The 21,529-nt window shown below is 36.3% G+C and overlaps 1 pseudogene; it reads right to left on the bottom strand.

The window, feature by feature from the left end:
• Positions 1–150: 150 nt before the first annotated feature.
• The window catches only part of LOC130681802 (kelch-like protein 4), a 38,930-nt pseudogene continuing 17,551 nt past the window's right edge, over positions 151–21,529 (bottom strand).

Here is a 21,529-nt window from a genome sequence, read left to right as displayed (position 1 = left end):
ACTTCACAAATGAGAGCAATTATAACTACATATTAAAATGACTCTAGAATTTTCATCTTTGATTACTATCTGAAGGAAAGAACATTCTTCTCTTCTTCCTACTCCATTTCCTGAAAGTACCCGTTTTCTTTCCCTTTGATGAAAATGGCTTTATGGTAGCTTCATCACCACCACACATGTACCCGCTCTTCCAATGTTGACAAGAGCTTCCTAACACAGAAAATAAAAACAGGGAAAGAAATGCAGTTTGAAAGAACTCTGTCTTTAACATAATATGGCATGCTGAAAAAGTCCTTAGCTATTCTGGTCCAACCTTCATCTTGCATAAAAGTAAGGGGAAATACAGGCCAAATCACAGTCCAGAGTGGTGGAAAGAATGTACATATCTTTGGAGTGACACAGACCTGAATTTGAGGAGCAGGTGATATTGAAGAAGTTTCACCTCTCTGATAATTTTCTCCTTTGAGAAATTGCAGCTAATAATACTCATCCTTCATTTTGTTGTTTACTTTTGGGCACAAGCCAAAACTAGGAGCAGACATTTGTGGATGAGGACATTGCTCTTTGAATCATAATATATACATAGAAAGTCAGCCAGAGAGTAAAGCTCTTAAATTATTGAACATATTCACTTTCCTGTGAAGAGAGTGAGTCCATGAAGTCAAAGGAATGTTCTGCCCTCTTCCACATAAGCACTTTTGGATCCTGCTAATGATCAACTAGATCTACTAGTAATTTTCTGTGGCACACATAGAGCATGCACTACAAAATCTTCTAAGAGAATCTGAATAGCCCCTAGAGAAGAAGGTAATCCAATTAATTCCAAACATACGTTTTGTAATCTTTTATTAAAATCTGAAACATACCAATCTTATTATTTTCAATGAGTACCTCTCTCCATTCATCTTTCTGGGCATCATATGACTCAACAGCATTCAAACAAGTATGTCCATCATACCCTCCAACCACATAGAGCCTGTCTCCAAGGGGTCATATAACACCAGCAACTCGAGGAACACCCAGAGGTGCCACAGTTGACCACGAATCAGTTTTTGGATCATACCTTAAGAGGTTTAGGAAGACAACAGAGAAAAGTCCAACAGTGTTAAAATTTAAAATATAGACATTAATAAAATGTATCTTTGTCTAAGAAGTTAAAAATACCTTATAAATATCAAATGTAGTCTACTAAATGTTAAGGATCAATACATGATGAAATTCTCTTCTGCCACCAGAGTTCACGTGAAGCATATCAAAAATGTATTTCCTTTGCAAAATACTATGCATTTCTTTGATCTGTACTCAGATTCTCTGTGAGCAAATCTCACATATTAGCATCTTAACATTCTATGAAAAATGCCCCTTCTCTCACTTAGTGTACTGATTGGAGAGCTTTTGTTTTTCTATTACCTTATTCATTATTTACAAAAGTTATACATGATCCAATTTATACAAGAGCTCACATTTTAAGTAATTCTGAATATAATGGCCTTTTTGCTATATATAATATAGTATCCTGGTTTTCGTACTATTTCTCATTAGAATGATTATAGTCTTATCCTGCCTTTTCCCCTCTGGGAGTTCCTATTTATCTTTACAGGAGCCTAGGATTATTTTCCATTTATTTTTACCTGAAGTTAACGCCTTATCCCCAAGCCTCTTCTGTAAGCAAATAAAAGGCAGTTCGGTTAGTGATATTAATTAAAATCTTCTCCAGGAATTATTTCCTAAAATTTGAAGCCTATTCACAAAATATGCAATTCTAAAATCTAAAAGAAGTGACTAAAAGAAAACTCATATGATTATACATGGAAATGCTCTCCTATTTTTTGTTAGCCTATTTGAAAACCCAATGAAAAAGATTTATTTTATGAAAGAGATTTTCGTGTATTACCTTCTACTAATTTTCTTATAATTATAATACCTCTCTTATTTCTATTATTATCACTTTATTCATATTATAAATTATCTGATCCAAGCTTTCCATTTGAACTTGGCTGCACACATCCAGGAATATTTTTAATAATATCTGAAAATCAGCAACAATTAACATAACCTCAATATCCAGTAGATACTTCTTAGTGTCACAAAGCATATCACCTGGAGTTCTGATATTACAATAAAACCCAGAAACAGAAAATCTCATAGCTGCATACTTTAGTAAGTTGAATCTTCAGCACAATTGTTATTAATTGATGCTCCACTCAGCTAACACAGTACACACATGTATGAATGGTGAACCAGGGCCCACAGGATATCCTTAAAGACTGGCACCCAAACCCAAGACTTTTATACATGTGCACAATAATGCTAAAACATCTGGCAGTTAATATTATCTGGACAGTGTTTGGTTAACAAAAGTGTTTTGGGGACTGTTGAATCTTTTGGGGAAAGAACTGGCAATATGGTTGCCATCTGTAAAGACACACAGAAGCAGTTATTTAAAAATAATTAGCCACTATGTCACTTTCAAATTAAAATAGCATTACGCCTCTCCCTTTTTGTTCCTTTTTTGCCTTTCTGTCTCTCCTTACTTTGGATAAAAATATCTGTATTCTAGTGGAAATAAAATGGAGTCTGCAACAAAGGGAATCAGTCCTGGACATTTTCTTCCACTTGGAAGAATAACTAGGGATAATTTGCTAGACTTCTTTGCCTCAATTTTCTCATCAACATTATGGAAATAGTAATCCCTGAGCCAAGCAACATAAGTTTATGTGATAGATTTAGAAACCTTTAATTTATATGATTATCTTAAATAATTGGATGAGACTCCCAAGGTACTCAGTAGGCCAACAAGTTTTTAATAAAAAATAATCTCAGAAAAATCGTCTAACAGTGATTGCAGTGGGGTATGTGGATGACTTGATAATAGGGTGAACGTTGAAACCACAATGTTGCTCATGTGAAACCTTCAGAAGATTGTGTATCTATGCTACCTTAATTTTAAAAAAAGGAAAAGAAAAGAAAAATACTCTAAGACATAGAAATGAGGATGATCTGATTCCACAGAATATGCACCTTTGATTGACTTTCTATTGACAAAGCTATTTTACAACTCTGTAGAGGTGGAGGTTAACTTGCAGAAAACTGAGTTTTCTTGTGATTCTTCTCCATAACAATACAAATGAATTTTGCCTGACACAGAATTAATGCCCACCATGTAGAAATGATGATGCCCAAAGATTACATTTTATTCCCTGTAGGATATTAACTATATTTGCATCTATTAACAATTTTTTTCAGCATTCCTAAATTATCTATATACCTTTTCTTCAAAGACTCTGAACTGGTTTTAGCATCTTATGGGCTTGCTTCATTAATTAATCACATAAAATCCTTGACACAAGTAAATTATATATTTGTATGAAAGTCACAACTTTCTGAAAATTATACTTTAGCACTAGCCATTTTCTCAAGGTTATTTGAAGGAAAATGCTAAAAAGGGGATAATGATAGTAGTAACAAAAATATTGTTCACAAAAATAATACAAACAAAAACAGTATCATGAACTGACTTCTACTGAGTACTTTATGGGTGCCAGGAAATGTACTAAGTACAGTAACATTGATTATCTTGTACCCTAACATTGATTATCTTGTCCCCAAGGAGGTTGATATTACAATCATTCCCATTTTTCACATGAAGAAACTGATGTTTAGAGATATAAAGTAACAGGATCAAGTTCACATAACTTGTAAATAGAAGTCCTGGGATTGGAACTTAGACTTCCCTTGATTGGTGCAATTAATTATTTGAAAAGAATAATCTCTTAGTGTTCTTAAGAACTGGCTTTTCTCCAGGCTCTATCAGTTGGTTTTCTTCATACTGCACCAACCCCTTCTTCTAAGTCACAAATTGTTTTTCTCATGCTGTTTTCAAGGCTGTCTCTTTGTTTTTGATGTTCAACAGTTTGATTACACTGCTCAGTGTGGGTCTTTCTAGGTTTGTCCTACTTGAAGTTCCAAACGACATTTCAACCTAAAATCTCTGATCTTATCTATAAAGCTTTCCCCTTTATTTCTACAGTTTTGATTGTGCTTTTTCCTCTCCCTGAAATTCCCTCCGTTTGTTTGCATACATACAAATTACAAATTTTACCTCTTGCATGAATTTCTCTTGACGACACCATCCCGCAGTGATCTCTGTCTTCTGAATTTTGACAACCTTACTGACTGTAAATTACTCATTTGGTCTTAATTAATATTAATTAACTATTATATTTGCATTATTTTTTCTATCTTGAAATGGAGTATGAATGGTATAACTGCAAAATCATAGAATTGACTTACTTTAAACATGTCACACAAATATGTGTTTCCCATTCAAAAAAGTTACCCTTGGAAAATGAAATAGTTAACACAATAGAGTCATAGTTCAGAACATAATACCTCTCTTTGGGAATACTTTCTGTATATTTTGTGGTGGTAAGTTTTCCTCTTTTGAAGATTGATTTGATTTTTGAAACAAAGTTATTTTTAATTGAGCTGCTGAATGGTTTGAGTGATACAGCTGGGTGTAAAATTTCTTTGTTACTACATTCCTTCTGTCTTATTATTTTAAAAGTTGACTATCAAACAAAGCAGTATATTCTTTCAATATATTTCTTAATGATGGATCTGAAATGCTTAAGGAGGATTTCATCAAAATATTTTGAGTCTAAGAGTAAGTGTGCAATTTGATAAAGGTTTAGTCCCCTGAGAGGATAATCACTTATTTGGAAGCCTAAAAATCTTTCTGGTAGCCTGAAAATCGTTATCATTTCTGAAAAAAAGAAAAACAACAAATAAATACGTGCATAAGTAAATGAAAAGATTTTACAGTTCCACACGGTTAGAAAAGCTGGTGCATTGGCTAGAAGCAGAAGAATCATGACCCCCAACAACATATAAGAATCCATTATATGTTGCAGCTCCCACATGTCCCGGCCTTTTAGACACTGAAGCGCACAGACTCCATTTGTTGTGTGTGGGTCAAAGTATTTCATTGATTTAAGGCAGAAAAGTCCATCACGTCCACCAATAGCGTATATCCTAGAAAAAGCACAAGTGTCTGTATGCGTATACACATACAGAGAGGGAGAGAGATTGTATTTCCAATTTGTGCATAGAATGAAAGTGAAAGAACCTTGCACAAAGCATTTAAACTTTCTGAATATATATATTCTTCTCTGGTAGTATTTTGTAGCAGATGGACTGACTCTGTGAATGGATACTTATTTGAAGGCACATGCTAAGGTCGACCTTAATCCAAGCCTCTCTCCTTTAAAATTTTTGTGAAAGTTACTTTGACTTGGCAGATTAAAGGATTCCATGGGAAATGAAATACAGAGAAAGAAGGGAGATATCAAAAGCATTGGCAGCGTTTGTCAATTATGGTTTAATAAAGCTATAAATTTTAAAAAGTTAACTCTCTTGCCAAAGACCAACTCTAGCAACCTTATAATTTTAGCAAGATTCAACTGCCTGGCACTGGAATCCCTATCGTCGTTTTTTAAATTTTTTGTTATTAAGGTATTATTGATATACACTCTTATGAATGTTTCACATGGAAAACAGTGTGGTTAGTACATTCACCCGTATTATCAAGTGCCACCCATACACCATTGCAGTCATTGTCCATCAGTGTAGTAAGATGTCAGAGATTCATTATTTGCCTTCTCTGTGCTACACTGTCTTCTCCATGAAACCCTCCACACCATATATACTAAACATAATACCCCTCAGTCCCCTTTTCCCTCCCTCTCCACCCACCCTCCCACACCCCTCCCCATTGGTAACCCCTAGTCCTTCTGGGAGTCTGGGAGTCTGCTGCTGTTTTGTTCTTTCAGTTTTACTTCATTGTTATACTCCACAAATAAGGGAAATCACTTGGTACTTGTCTCTCTCCACCTGGCTTATTTCACTGAGCATAGTATCTTCCAGCTCCTTACATGTTGTTGCAAATGGTAGGGTTTGTTTCTTTCTTATGGCTGAATAGGATTCCTTGTGTATATGTACCACATCTTCTTTTTCCATTCATCTACTGATGGACACTAAGGTTGCTTCCATATCTTGGCTATTGTTAATAGTGCTGTGATACACATAGGGGTGCATATGCTTTTTGGTTTGAGAACTTATATTGTTTGGGTAAATTCCAAGGAGTGGGATTCCCGGGTCAAATAGTATTTCTATTTTTAGTTTTTTGAGGATACAGATTGCTTTCCATAATGGTTGAACTAGCGTACATTCCCACCAGCAGTGTAGGAGGGTTGCCCTTTCTCCGCATCTTTGCCAGCATTTCTTGTTCTTAGTTTTTTCGATACTGGCCATCCTTACTGGTGTGAGGAGATATCTCACTGTGGTTTTAATTTGTATTTCCCTGGTGATTAGTGATGTGGGGCATCTTTTCATGTGTCTGTTGGCCATCTGAATTTCTTCTTTGGAAAATTGTCTCCTCATATCCTCTGCCCATTTTTTAATGGGTTATTTGTTCTTAGGTTGTTGAGGCGTGTAAGTTCTTTATATAGTTTGGATGTTAACCCCTTGTTGGATATGTCATTTACAAATATATTCTCCCATACTGGAGGATGCCTTTTTGTTCTGTTGATGGTTTCCTTTGCAGTACTGCAGCCTTTTAGTTTGATGTAGTCCCACGTGTTCATTTTTGCTTTTGTTTCCCTTGCTCAAGCAGATGCGTTCAGGAAAAAGTTGCTAATGTTTATATTCAGGAGATTTTTGCCTATGTTGCCTTCTAAGAGTTTTATGGTTTCATGACTTACATTCAGGTCTTTGATCAATTTCGAGTTTATTTTTATGTATGGGGTTAAACAATAATCCAGTTTCATTCTCTTACATGTAGCCGTCCAGTTTTACTAACACCAGTTGTTGAAGAGGCTGTCATTTCCCCATTGTATGTACGTAGCTCCTTTATAATACATGAATTGACCGTATATGCTTGCGTTTATATCTGGGCTCTCTAGTCTGTTCCATTGGTCTATTCTTCTGTTCTTGTGCCAGTACCAAATTGTCTTGATTACTTTGGCTTTGTAGGAGAGTTTGAAGTTGGGAAGCATAATCTCTACCAATTTATTCTTCCTTCTCAGGATTGCTTTGGCTATTCGGAGTCTTTAGTGGTTTGATATTTATTTTAGAATGATCTGCTCTAGTTCCTTGAAGAATGCTGTTAGAGTTTTGACAGGAATTACATTGAATCTGTAGATGGCTTTAGGCAGGATGTCCATTTTAACAATATTAATTCTTCCTATCCATGAGCATGGAAAGTGTTTACATTTATTGTTATCTTCTTTAATTTCTCTTATGAGTGTCTTGTAGTATTAAGAGTATAGGTCTTTCACTTCCTTGGTTAGGTTTATTCCCAGGTATTTTATTCTTTTTGATGCAATTGTGAATAAAATTGTTTTCCCAGTTTCTCTCTCTGCTAGTTCATCATTAGTGTATAGGAATGTCACAGATGTCTGTGTATTAATTTTGTATCATGCTGCTTTGCTGAATTCAAATATTAGATCTGATAGTTTTGGACTGGATTCTTTAGGGTTTCTTTGTGCAGTATCATGTCATCTGCAAACAATGACAGTTTAACGTCTTCCTTTCCAATCTGGATGCCCTTATTTCTTTGTGTTGTCTAATTGCTGTCTCAAAGACCTCCAGAATTATGTTGAATAAAAGTGGACAGAGTGAACATTTTTGTCTTGTTCCCGATCGTAAAGGAAAGGATTCAGATTCTCATTGTTAAGTATGATGTTGGCTGTGGCTTTGTCGTGTATGGCCTTTATTATGTTGATGTACTTGCCCTCTATATCCATTTTTTTGAGAGTTTTTATCATGAATCGATTTTGAATTTTGTCAAATGCTTCTTTGGCATCTATGGAGATGATCTGTGATTTTTGTCCTTCTTTTTGTTGATGTGGTGGATGATGTTGGTGGATTTTCTTATATTGTACCATCCTTGAATCCCTGGAATAAATCCTAGTTGGTAATGGTGGATGATCTTTTTGATGTATTTTTTAATTCAGTTTGCTAATATTTTGTTGAGTATTTTTGCATCTATGTTCATCAGGGATATTGGTCTGTCATTTTCTTTTTTTGTGGTGTCTTTGCCTGGTTTTGGTATTAGAGTGATGCTGGCCTCATAGAATGAGTTTGGAAGTATTCCATCTTGTTCTACTTTACGGAAAACATTAAAGAGGATGTATATTAGGTCTTCACTAAATGTTTGATAAAACTCAGTGGTGAAGCCATCTTGTCTACGAGTTTTGTTCTTAGGTAATTTTTTGCTTGCCAATTCAATTTCATTGCTGGTCTGTTCAGATTTTCTGTTTCTTTCTGGGTCAGCCTTGGAAGTTTGTGTTTTTCTAGAAATTTGGCCATTCTTCTAGGATATTCTATTTATTTGCATACAATTTTTCATAGTAATCTCTAATGATTATTTGTATTTTTGTGGTGTCCATAGTGAATTTTCCTTTCTCATTTTTGATTCTGTTTATGTGTGTGGTCTGAGAAATTGGGTTGTACAATTTTAGTCTTTTTGAATTTACCAAGGTTCTTTTTGTGGCCTAATATATGATCTATTCTTGAAAATGTTTCCTGTGGAAATGGGAATAATGTGCATTCTGCTGCTTTTGGGTGCAGAGTTCTGTAGATGTCTATTAGGTCCATCTGTTCTAATGTGTTGTTCAGTGCCTCTGTGTCCTTACTTATTTTCTGTCTGGTGGATCTTTCCTTTGGAGTGAGTGGAGTGTTGAAGCCTCCTAGAATGAATGCATTGCATTCTACTTCCCCTTTTAATTGTTAGTATTAGTTTCACATATGTAGGTGTTTCTGTGTTGGTTGTATAGATATTTATAATGGTTATATCTTCTTGTTGTATTGACCCCTTTATCGTTATATAATGCCATTCTTTGTCTCTTGTGACTTTCTTTGTTTTGAAGTCTATTTTCTCTGATACAAGTACTGCAACTCCTGCCTTTTTCTCCCTATTAGTGGCATGAAATATCTTTTTCCGTCCCTTCACTTTTAGTCTGTGTATGTCTTTGGGTTTAAAGTGAGTCTCTTGTAGGCAGCATACACATGGGTCATGTATTTTTATCCATTCAGTGACTCTATGTCTTTTGATTGGTGCATTCATACCTTTGACATTTAGGCTGATTATTGATAGGTATATACTTATTGCTATTGCAGACTTTAAATTTGTGGTTACCAAAGGTTCAAGGTTAACTTCCTTACTATCTAAGAGTCTAACGTAACTCAATTAGTATGCTATTACAACACAACCTAAAGGTTCTTTTCTTTCTCCTCCTTTTTATTCCTCCTACATTCTTTATATGTTAGGTATCATATTCTGTACTCTTTGTCTACTCCTTGACTGACTTTGGGAGTAGTTGATTTAATTTTCCATTTGCTTAGTAATTAACAGTTCTACTTTCTTTACTGTGGTTTTATTACCTCTGGTGACAGCTATTAAACCTTAGGAACACTTCCATCTGTAGAAGTCCCTCCAAAATACACTGTATAGGTGGTTTGTGGGAGGTAAATTCTCTCAGCTTTTGCTTCCCTGGAAATTGTTTAATCCCTCCTTCAAATTTAAATGATAATCTTGCCAGATAAAGTATTCTTGGCACGAGGTCCTTCTCCTTCATTGCATTAAATATATCATGCCACTCCCTTCTGGACTGTATTTTCTGCTGAGAAGTCTGATGATAGCTTGATGAGCTTTCCCTTGTATGTGATCTTACATTATTTCTCTTTCTGGCTGCTTTTAATAGTCTGTCCTTATCCTTGATCTTTGTAATTTTTTGAATTATATTTCTTGGTGTTGTCTTCCTTGGGTCCTTTGTGTTGGGAGATCTGTGCACCTCCATGTCTTGAGAGTATCTCCTTCCCCAGATTGTGCAAGTTTTCAGCAATTACCTCCTCAAAGACACTTTCTATCCCTTTCTCTCTCTTCTTCTTCTTCTAGTACCACTATAATACGAATACAGTTCCACTTGGATTGGTCACACAGTTGTCTCAATATTCTTTCATTCTTAGAGATCCTTTTTCCTTTCTGTGCCTCAGCTTCTCTGTATTCATCTTCTCTAATTTCAATTTCATTTATCGTCTCCTCCACCATATCTAATCTGCTTTTAAAACCTTCCATTGTATGTTTCATTTATGATACTCTGTTCGGTAATGATTGGATCACTGACCAGAATTCATTCCTGAGTTCGTGAATATTTTTCTGTACCTCCATGAGCATGTTTATGATTTTTATTTTGAAATCTCTTTCAGGAATATTGATGAGATCAGTTTCATTTGACTGTTTCTCTGGTGTATGTAAGATTTTGCTTTGAACCAGGTTCCTTTGGCATTTCATATTTGTATGTTGCACTCTCTAGTGCTCTTTTCTGTGGAGCTGCTCAGTCCCTGAAACAACATCGGGAGTCACAGGGGAGCAGTGTTAGTGCCTGGCGGGTGGAAAGAGTGGCTTCCTGCTTCCCGGCTACTATTACTGTCTCCACTGCCAGAACCAGTGTGCTGAGCACACAGGTATAAGCCTCTATGCTTTGCGTTTGTAGCTGTTGTAGGCAGGGCTTCCCTCTGGCTCACCTGATGCTAGGGCAGGGTTTGTCTGTTCATGAGCCAGGTGAGGGCTGGCCAGAGGAAGGTGCAAGAGGCTAGGTATCATGGAGGGGGCCTTGGAGCTGCATATCCAGACAGGGGGCTGGAGCACCTGAAGATCGTGGAAGTTCCCTCTGTGCTAGGCAGACTGCACCTGGACAATTCTGTCTACCTATCCTTTCTCCTGAGGAGTAATCTCTGTGCAATCATTGCCCCTTTAGCAGCCTTCTCACCATTAGGCTGTCTCTCCTTGTTTTTGTCCCTGAGCAGCTGGATATATATCCATTTTTCACAAGCAGCTGAAATCTCTGTCTCTCCAGGTATTCTGCCTGTCTTAGCTTTCCATTCCCCTAATCACCAGTGCACCATGCAGTGTAGGTTTGTGCTCCCAGAACAGATCTCAGAACTAGGTGTTCAGCAGTCCCATGCCTCCACTTCCTCCCCGCTTCATTTCTCTTCCTTGTGCCAGTGAGGAGCTGGAGTTGAGGAAGAGCTTGGGTCTTGCCAGGTAATGGATTTGGATCTTTACCCTGTTCTGTGATGTCTGTTCTTTCTCCAGGTGTATGCAGTCTAGCTCAGCCTTCTTTCCTGTTGCTCTTTCAGGATTAGTTGTCTTAATTATACTATCCTATTATATGCAGTTTTAGGAGGAAGCCTCTGTCCCACCTCTCACACTGCAATATTTAATGCTCCTATTGTCTTTATTAACTGCTTTATTTAATATAAAAAAATTGTCACTAACAAAAGAGTAACTTAAACAACTAAGGAAATAGGATAGAACCAAGAAACTGGAATTAATCCTAGGGAGATACATTGTCAATGACAGTTCTCTGATAAACTTTACAATGCCAATGATTTTGATGACCAGCATTTTAAATATAACTTAAATTGAATCCTGCATCAACAAAGAAAATAAACATTTACTAAACCATACATCTGTAACTACACTTCATGCTCAGTTATGAGCCCATTTGTTTTGTGAGTCAGCAAAACAAACTTAAATTAGTGAAATTTAATGCTTTCAGCATATTCTGCAAGAGTTAGGAGATGGCCACTGAGTCCCCTGTTATCATTCAGGTGAGACCAGAGATAATGACAGTTAGGAGTCTTTTAAGCTTGAAGACATGGTAAGCCTGGGTTTTCTCTTAACTATAGACATTTCTTACTTCATACACATGTGCTAAAAAACATCTGTGTTGAAATTTCTACTGAGATCAGTTATATGACAAAGTATTGGCTTTATACATAGTGAATATGGACACAGACGACTATCTCATGCCACTGACATATCATGGTGTCCGAAATTCTTATCATTCAAGTGCTTCCTATATGCTAGTCATTGTCTCCAAAGGTGCCTTGTCAGAAAGCACATAATTACTTGGAAGAAGTAACCATTCAGGTTCTTCGTAACCTCTAATACCATAGGACTTTAATATATTAGCTTTCTCTTATAGGCAAGTGATCACAAAAGGGAAAGATTCAGAAAGCTGGTACTAGATGTAATTCTAGAGTTGGGAATCCTGGACTCTCAGGAGAGAGTGAGTAGTAAAGAACAAAAAGACTTCCCTATTACAGAGACCAAAGTTTTGATACTAAAAAATAAGTCATAATGTAAAAAGTGGTAGGCTCTTGAGGGCAAAATTGAAACTGGTTTACCTACAAAAGTGCTTTTCAAGTTTACTGCACACACAAGTCACTTGAGGATATTGGTAAAATACTGATTCTGTTTCAGGAGTTGTATATAGGGTGGGACTAGGATTCAGCATTTCTTTTTTTCATGAATTTTTATACAGGGACATACAATGAAATGCACAAATCTTCGTGTATAGCATGATGAAATTTGACACGTGTATATGCTCATGTAAACATCACCCAGAGCAAGATATCAAACCAGCATATCTAAATCGATCTCAGGTAATGGTAATGCTGCTGGTCCCAGGACAACAATTGAGTGGCAAGGGACTACAGAATATTTAATTTAAATGCTCATTTGGAGAAGTGTTTTCTGTCATAGTGAAGGGAGGGTTCCAACACAGGTCTTTTACTACTGATAACTAGGATGTCTTCGTCACTGGGAATGCTTACTCACTGATGGAGCACATCAAGGAAGTGCTGTATCACATGACCTAGGAGAAAAGCGCATTCAGGTTTGGTTTTATTCACTTGCCATTTAATCCAACAACGCCAGCTGAGCTTCTAGGAGTTGACATACTGGCCACATAAGTCCACTGACATACCTCAGGGTCCCATCTTTCAACAGTATTTAGATAATTCGACCCATCATGACCACCAACAGCATACATTGGTCCTTCAAGTGTGGCTACACCTTAAAGGATAAAAATAGCATGAGGGCTCACCACTGTACACCACAGATAAGGGATACTGTTTCATTCTGCAAACAACTGATGGGATAACAATTAGTTTTTTGTTTCTTAAATGGTTTTATGTACACATTAATAATTTACTGATCTTAATATGAAACTAAATATGGTCTATTAATCCTAGGAAACTTTCAGGCTGTAGTTACTGTATTGTGAAAAGGTATCACTATTGTAACACTGAAATCAAAGGAGGTAGTGAGACCCACTGTAATAGGGATATCATAGAAAAGGCAAGCTGATTTTTTCTGGCATAATTTCAAGGCTAGGTTTTGAATGTATAGGGTAGATGAGAAATGATACTAAATCTTCGATCTAAGTGTTAGAATTGTAGGCTATCTGTGGTAGGTCTTTTTAAACCCTGCTCTATTATATTACAAGGATTTTAAAAAAGAGATTCCCATGGGATAACTAAATAAACAGGGCTTTTGGAGGTTTAGTCAGAAGTGTGTTCCTTTAGATAGTATGAATAACCCCTTTCTAAATGCTGCTTGTCTGCTCTGGGAATTCACATAATTGGTATTCTCCCCCACCTTCTTCACCATCTCAGTCAGTCTCTCCGTGGTATATCCTCATCACCTCTCTTGCCTCTTTAGTGATATCAATGAGATTTTTTAAACTTGCTCTGATTTCTCCACAAGGTATGTTTTCTAATCTATGTCCAGGAATCACACTGACACAACTGAGCTGCATAATTATATAGTCTACCATTTGGCATAGACTATGTATTAGATAATTTGGGGTAAACAATACCAGACCTTGTCTGCCACTTTTTAGCTGTGTATAAGTCAGTTCTTAATTGCCTTACTAAGGTAAGTATTCTTCTTTTTAAACAAAGGAGTCTAGCATGCAGAAAGATGTACTCTGCCAATATTCAGGAGAATCAAAGTTCCTCACTATTCCAGAGGTTTTTACTACATCTTTCTTCAACTTCTTGGCAACTTCTGGCTTAAGTATAACCTAGAGCTGCTCTGCAATTTCCTAAATATCCCTGCTTGGATCTGCATCCTAAGGCTTTTGCTGAAATACCAATTTGATGTTCTGGGAAGGGTCATGATTCATGCATCTAGAAACACAATGTCTCTCCATCATCATGTGCCCTTTCCTCTAAACTGAGCTTAGAAAAAGAATTCCTGGTGGAGCTTTATATTCCTGAACAATGCATTCCTTCCAAAAGTTATCTCGCTTTAAGCAGGCCTTGTTAAAATACCAGTAAAAGGGGATAAAATTGACAAGTCTGACATCTGAAACAAGAGAAGAGTTTGACAGGGTTTTACCATTTGCTTAACTTTTCAGCATGTTGGAGACATTTTGACTAAGGGTTTGGCTAAATCCCAATTATGTGCTGCTGAATTTAATTTTTAAAAATCCCTACTAACTATACATTCTTTAGAAACTAATTTTTAAAAAGCTCTATTAACAACTGCCCATATTTAGAAACTATGTAACATGAAGCTCTTACTTAAGCCATGCCTCGGTGTTGACATGGGAGGCATCACAGTCCAGATTTTGCTAGCTGGACCAAAACATTCCACAGTATTTAAAGTTTTTTAATCCTCTATTCCTCTGAGAACATAGAGCTTATTATCAATAACTGCAACCCCAAACTGAAGCCTAAGGCTACTCATGGTGCTACTATGTTGCCAGCTGTTGGTCCTGAGTTCATATTTTTCAATTGTTTGAGTACCTGTTAAAGGGGATATTGGGCAAAGTTAAAAAACACATGGATAAAAATGTTTAATTGGCAGCATTCACATTTTATTTATGTATGATAATTTATAGCAAAGAATCAGTAATTGCAACTCAAAATAATGTAAGTAGACCAGATGATTCTCCAACCTGGCAGGCAAGACAAGAGGAATATTTTAGCACTCCTGGATCCAAATATGATTCAGAATGAAATAGTTTATTTCCAAATATATGGCTAACATACTCCTAATGGCTTTTTTGGCTGCACTATGATACTGGTAGTACTAACACAGGTGGCAAACACAAAAAATTATCTTGGAATCTATCACTGACTTATTTACACATCCACTATGGTTTTAATTACTTATTCATTCAATATATTATAGTATAATTATACCATTCAATATATTAATTTGTGCCCTTTTAAAATTCAGCTTGGGGTGTGCGTATGCTAATCTAAAATGCATATGACTTAAGGTGCAGGAATGAAAATTCCTTTTAAATGGGTCTTTGGTGTTGATTCATAGAATGTTTCATGATGGCGACTCAAAGGATCATAATTAAGAATAAAATCAATTATTAGTATTAGTATTAAAATATGACATTGAGTTATTACCTCCTTTATGTGGTAATATTTCATTTTCTATTCAATTACTGCAATTCCAAGTTTACTACCATAGTATATTGTGACCACTGCCATAAAAATTGTCATTACTTCATAATAAGTTGTCACTTCTGTAGGCAGTACTTTCTGCCAGTCATTCACAATGGCTGCTAAATTTTACTAAAACTTGGTTTTGTACAACAGAGATGTTTCTGACTAATAACCAAGGTGGAAAATGTAAGTATTATTATTCAAATATAAAGCTTACCTAAGACAGCTTAGTGATATCCTGTATTTTTAAAAGAATCTAAAAATGAATAATTTGTCCCTTGCCATACCATCTCTGAGATTAATTGTTTTTAATAAATGAAAAACTATTGATTACGTTGTATGTACAAAAGCCCAAAGTTTACCATTTGACCATTTACAAATTTTTACTCTGTGATTATGCTTAAAGTTTTCTGATTATTTTAAATGGTAGGAGTGATAGTTGGCCCCAGCCACTTATGTGATATCTGTATTTAGCAACTAATTCCAAGTTACTTGCATGAGTCAGAGAGGAAATTAAAGACTGAAGAGGCACTGCCTTTTTCCTAAACATCAAAAGGGTAAGTTCAAAAAATATCTCAAAAAGAAAGGTAACTGAAACAACACACTAAGCACAGGCGTATCTGCAGAAATTATTTTTTAAAGTTTTATGAAGGAGTGAAAATTGGTACATTCTAAAATGTAATACTGATTTATGTAAATAAATGTTACCTCGGTAGTATTTTTGCTATACTTAGGTTTTTTTTCTTTTTCCTTTTTTGTTCCTAAGTGCTCATGCCGGTTCTTCAGCAGATTCTAAAACCCTCAAAAAGGGGAATCAGTTTTGTTGTTGTTGCTCTCTCTTTTAAATAGTGGCAATGTAGCAAAAAGGAACATAGGATTTGAGTGAGAATTCCATTTCTAGTCTTTCTAGGTGTTTGTCCTTGGGTTGGCTATCTAAACTGAAGAACCTTATAGTTTCTTCATCTGCAAATTAGATAATAAATACCTTGTAGCCTTATTGTAAGGATTAGAAATGATGTTTTTAAAACACCAATCAAGGATCAGATACTCAAAAAGAGTAGCTTTACTACTACTTTAGTTGGCTGCAACTTCCCACAGGGCCTTTTATGTCTGAATGCTGTAGGTACACAAAAAGTCTCAGAATCATGGCCTTACTCCCTCCCATATAAAACTGTGGTAATAGAGTCAAGGGACTGTAGGGTCACATTTGACTCATTTTCAGAAACTGACGAGTTGTAAATACTTAATACCATGTTCTGTAACAATAAAAAAAGAAAACAAACACAAAACCAAACAAACAAATACAACATTTTCCACTTCTCACGTTGCAAGTTAGGTTCTTTTTTTAACAAGAAACTAAGAATGACTGTACTTGTATTTTGTATTTAGTACCTCTTTAATTTAAATATCAAACAAGACACGTTTCAGCATGCTGTTAATATTCATTCTATTCAATAAAATGCAATAAAATAAAAAGTTGTCAGACCTGAAATAAATTATAAGATTTCGTTGTATTTGTTGTTTTCTGAAGAATACTAGTTTTGTGAGGTTACTCTACTACTTTGGAAATAATTACATCTGCAAGCTCTTGTTTTATAGATTTGTGATTAATTGGCATTACTTCCTGTATCACTTTCAATTTCCATATTAAAATTGCAACTACACATATCAAAAAAAAGGATCAGTTTCTAGTAGCACAGAACTTTGAAGTTTGTATCATTTTCTACAAGGTGTCCAGTGAAATTTCTACATATGACTTGGCAAGTATTAAGTAGTTTGATTTTATTTCCTAAACAGTCAACTCTTAATTACAAAATCCTCATCCCACTGTTTGGGCAAACATGGGTCTACTGACTTATGTGTAAAAAGGGCAGAACTACAGAAAAATAGGTTCTAAGAAGAGTTCAAAGTAAAGATAATGGCTTCAGAAACATTTCCTTATTCCCTTTGATAAAATTCTTATGTAAAACCATTACTTTATTCCAGGTTTTAACAGCTGATCTTATCATCCTTACATCAAGATTCTTTGTACCTGGCATTTGAATACCTAACAGGAAACTGACATCAAGGAGTTAGAGGCCACTCCTCTATTTCTGACAAAAAGCAAATTTGGAGGACCTTGTCCCTTCTATTTATGATAAACCTTAAATAAGTTTTCTTTGAACAAATATTACACTGCAGGGAAAATGCTCGTATTAAAAATTGCTGCCCCAAAAGTACCTGTTCCGAGTTTAGCCAACACTAATAAAAGGGTTACATACCATAAGATAAGAAAAAAAGTCACAAAATTACATAAAGAAGCCTAAAATTAGCCTTAGATGCCAATATTTAAATATGGCTTTAATACCACCCTCATAATTCTGAGGGTGTTGAGAATATATCCTCTCTTTAAAATGATATTTTCAATTAATTAGCTTGTTCCTGCTACCTCTCATAGCATCCTTGCATCCCACAGCGTAAAGCACCCCCACAGTCGATTTTCTAGGCTTGGTCTGAGGGCTTTGCAGCATGTGTCCTCTCTCAGGTAAGAGATAATACTTCATAGCTTTTATCAGGAGTTTCTGGCACTGTAGATCAGCAGTAAACACGGGGCTCTCTTCAAGATCCACCAGTAACTGAAAAGTAATAATTCATGGTGTAAAAAATGAGGAGCCCACCATTAGAAAGAACAGGTTCATTTAGAGAACTGTGGAGAAAACTCGAGCTAATTCAAATGTAGGAATGCTGTCATTTAATATTTTGAGTTGGTTACTGACATACTTTGTGTTCACTGATGATTTGAAAGGCCTCAATGTAGCAGCTAAAGATCTCTGCAGATTTGACATATTATTCATCCTTGGAATACATACACATTCACTCTCAAGGGGTGAAAGTGAAAAAACACTCATGAAATGTGTTTCTTAAAGCAGTCAAAGGAGGGGACAGTGTGTATGTACACAAAGCAAGCATCTCCCAGTCTACTGCATGTAGCTGGACAAGCAGCCACCTTTATTCTGGATTTAGAGGAGGGAATACAAACATGCCCAGTGAAAATAAAACAGCATTGCCTGCATGGTGTCACATCTTTATCATCAAATCACTTTTGTAAGGTATTCTGAAAGTAGGTGCTTTTTATCTGTATGCATGTACATGGGTACATCAGTGAAGTACACGTGTTAGCAAGAAGGCAACACATCAGCAAGAGTAGATGGCCAGTCCTTTCTGGCCAAACCATCACTGCCTGACAGACAATAAGACCCTAACTGAATGGGATAAACATTAGGTACAGTATTTTTCCTGAGATGAGCTGAGAAATTAAGTTTGTTTCAGAATTATCAAGCATCATTTAGATTCAGTCCTTGGAGTTTGGGGTCCACAGTATCACAGAACCTTGACAAGAGTATCAGATTGTTCTAATGAAGGTGCTTATTTCACTCCCTAAAACTTCCCTGAAGGTTCCTGTTCTGCACTGGTTAATCTCACCTCTGATCTCACCTTATCTATAATTTTTGATGAATAACTATTTTTACTTGGCTGGTGAGCCCCTAGGCATTTCCTAATGCATACACTGCTGAAATAGCTTTGAAAATTGGGCAGTGAAATTGCTTTTCCTCCAAAAATATTCTTCAAAGGGTTAGTGCCATTTTCTTCACATATATCATTTCTAGAATATTTGCTTAAGCTCACTTTCAAAATTGTTTTGGAAAGTCTGTATTCTATATGCCATTACCCTCCACTGCCATCATCAACAGAAGTCCACCGGAGTCCACATTGCAGGCTCTAAGGCCTGCTCAGGGGTGGGAGGCCAAGGTACCACTGGTTGTATGGGCTGGAAATGTACCCACCTTCTAATAAAGTAAGAGAAGTCCAAAATAAGCACTTTGCTGAAAGAATGTCATATTGACTTAAAGCAGTGTAGACTCCAATGGGTCTGATCCTTTACACCAGTGCATCTCAAGTGCTTACATACCTAAGAGTCATTTGGAGAGCTTGTCAAAACATAAATTCCTTCTCGCTGTCCCCCAAAATTGTTTCAGAATGTATGTGGTGGGGATCAGAAACTGAGTTTCTGACAAGCTTCCAGAAAATGGCATGCAGCTGGTCCAGGGACATTTTGAGTAACACTACCTTAGAAAATCTATTACAATGTATTAACCCTCTCATGAGAGTAACACACATAACATCAACATAAAATTTCTGTAGATGCTGAACCTTGGGTCTAAGATTGCATGTATATTTTAATGTTTCTCTTTTTGGTGTGACTATTGCCTTGCCCTTTATAATTTGCCTAACCCAAGAGAACAGTCAATGTTTTTCATTGCATATGAATAGATTCTCAAGCTTACTAGAGTTCCATGGAATTTATCTTAAGGCTAAAATGTTTTTAAAACTGTAGAGAAATCATCAATGAATTAACATTGTTTTTCAAAATTAACATTTAATTAGTAACTTTGTTGAAAATCAATGAATTTTTTAGTGTCTATGAGCCCACTGATCCACTAGGTCCCTCCTCCCAATGTGGATGATGTTTCAGGACTTTAGCTAGAGGCTCTATATGAACTGTGAAATATAGTCATATGTATGGTACATAAAGGATATTTACTATTGATCAATTTGCTACAGAGAAAAAAGTGTGGTTTTCACTAATGGTAGAATTATGTAGTGGGACTGTATTCTGCCCTCCCTAAAAATCACATACTAAAATTCAATATGAGGTGGGTCAGTCCTGAATCTTATGCAAAGGTGTGTGTACTTAGAATCATTTTTAGGATAATCCTTCAGCAGGCATGATGAAGATGCTATTATAATGATGGCCTAGTGCATCTGACTATTACAGTATGCTTTCAATCATAGCAGCTAATTACCCATGTCAGTAGTGATTATCCAGAATCTAACTCCTTCCTAGAGTCTCCTCTGACATGCTACTGTACCAGTTATCATCGCCTTGCCTAAAAGGTGGCAGAAAAAGATAGCGTTAACGTAGTCATTTACCCTGGTTGTTACAAGCGCCCTTTGGTGAGAGAGGAAACGGAAACTGATGTGTAAGCTGACGTTCAGGGATTACCGGCAGTGTTTCAAAAAAATTCCTTTTCTCTGCCTTCATCATAAATATTGCTAATTGAAGGCTGCATATGTCCTTCAAAAATCCTGTACACTCCAATTATCAGAAATCCTCTGAATAAAATAAAACTAGGCAACTAGGGAATGGATTAACGCCTAGTGGTTGTTGAGAAGGAGAGTTTGCTCTGCCTGGGTAGATGTCCCTACCTGTGGTGGAAGTAAGGGCAGTCTGATGTAAGAGAGCAGCACTGGCAGGTCTTGCTTCCTCACCTGCACATCATAACCCACCCACTGCATGACAGCATTGAAGATGGTTTCTTCATCAGGCACATTAACGTCATCACTGCCTAGAAGTTTGGAAATCCCATTAGCTGGAAGCAGGAGGAATTCTTCATTCTTTATTACATCGATGAAGTGTTCCTAGAAAAGAAAGGTCTTCTACTGAAACCTCGTACTTTGGAAACTTCTTAACACAATGAAAATATCAAAACATTTCACTTTGTTAAATTTCAGAAAAGGCCAGAGAGACAGAGATATGCATTTATACTGCCTGGGATAGGAGGCATGGGCGTTGGGGTGCTTGTGAGGCTGAAGAGCCAAATGCTTCCACTAGTGATATTTACACAATACAAGGAAAGACCTTAACTGTTTCACAGGCCACGCAGGGAGTAGCCGAGTTGATGAGTTGATTTTCTTTCCCAGCTGTTGTGGGTGACAACAGCTTATGACTCCAGAACTGATGTTGAGTTGGTCTGTAGTCAAAAACCGTAAGAGAAAGGCTGACAATTGTCAAGGTGGGTACTATGTTGAAGGGCTGGGAGGGGTAGCTCTGGCTGTGCATTTGAGGGGAGAAAATGCTGAATTCCTCTGAGATGAGAGGAAGAAATTGATGAAAAACTCTTTTCTCTTACAGCAAAACACGATGTTCTATTAACCAAGGCAAACGTTTCTTTTATAATGGACAAGAATCTCCAGATTCAGGATAATCTAAAAGGGACTCCTGTGGAATTGCTTTTGGGGGACAGTGGGACTTTCTCAATTTTTATATATTACATTTCCATTTTTTCCTTCTGTCATGATGTTATCCTGTATTTTGTCAAGCCCAAATTTCAGGCAACTGTGTTTCATTTTTTACCTCTCAAAACACAACTCTATTTTTTTGATTTAT

This window comes from Manis pentadactyla, chromosome X, assembly GCF_030020395.1.
Source record: "Manis pentadactyla isolate mManPen7 chromosome X, mManPen7.hap1, whole genome shotgun sequence".
Taxonomy (NCBI): domain Eukaryota; kingdom Metazoa; phylum Chordata; class Mammalia; order Pholidota; family Manidae; genus Manis; species Manis pentadactyla.
This window is presented reverse-complemented; position numbering and strand designations above follow the sequence as displayed.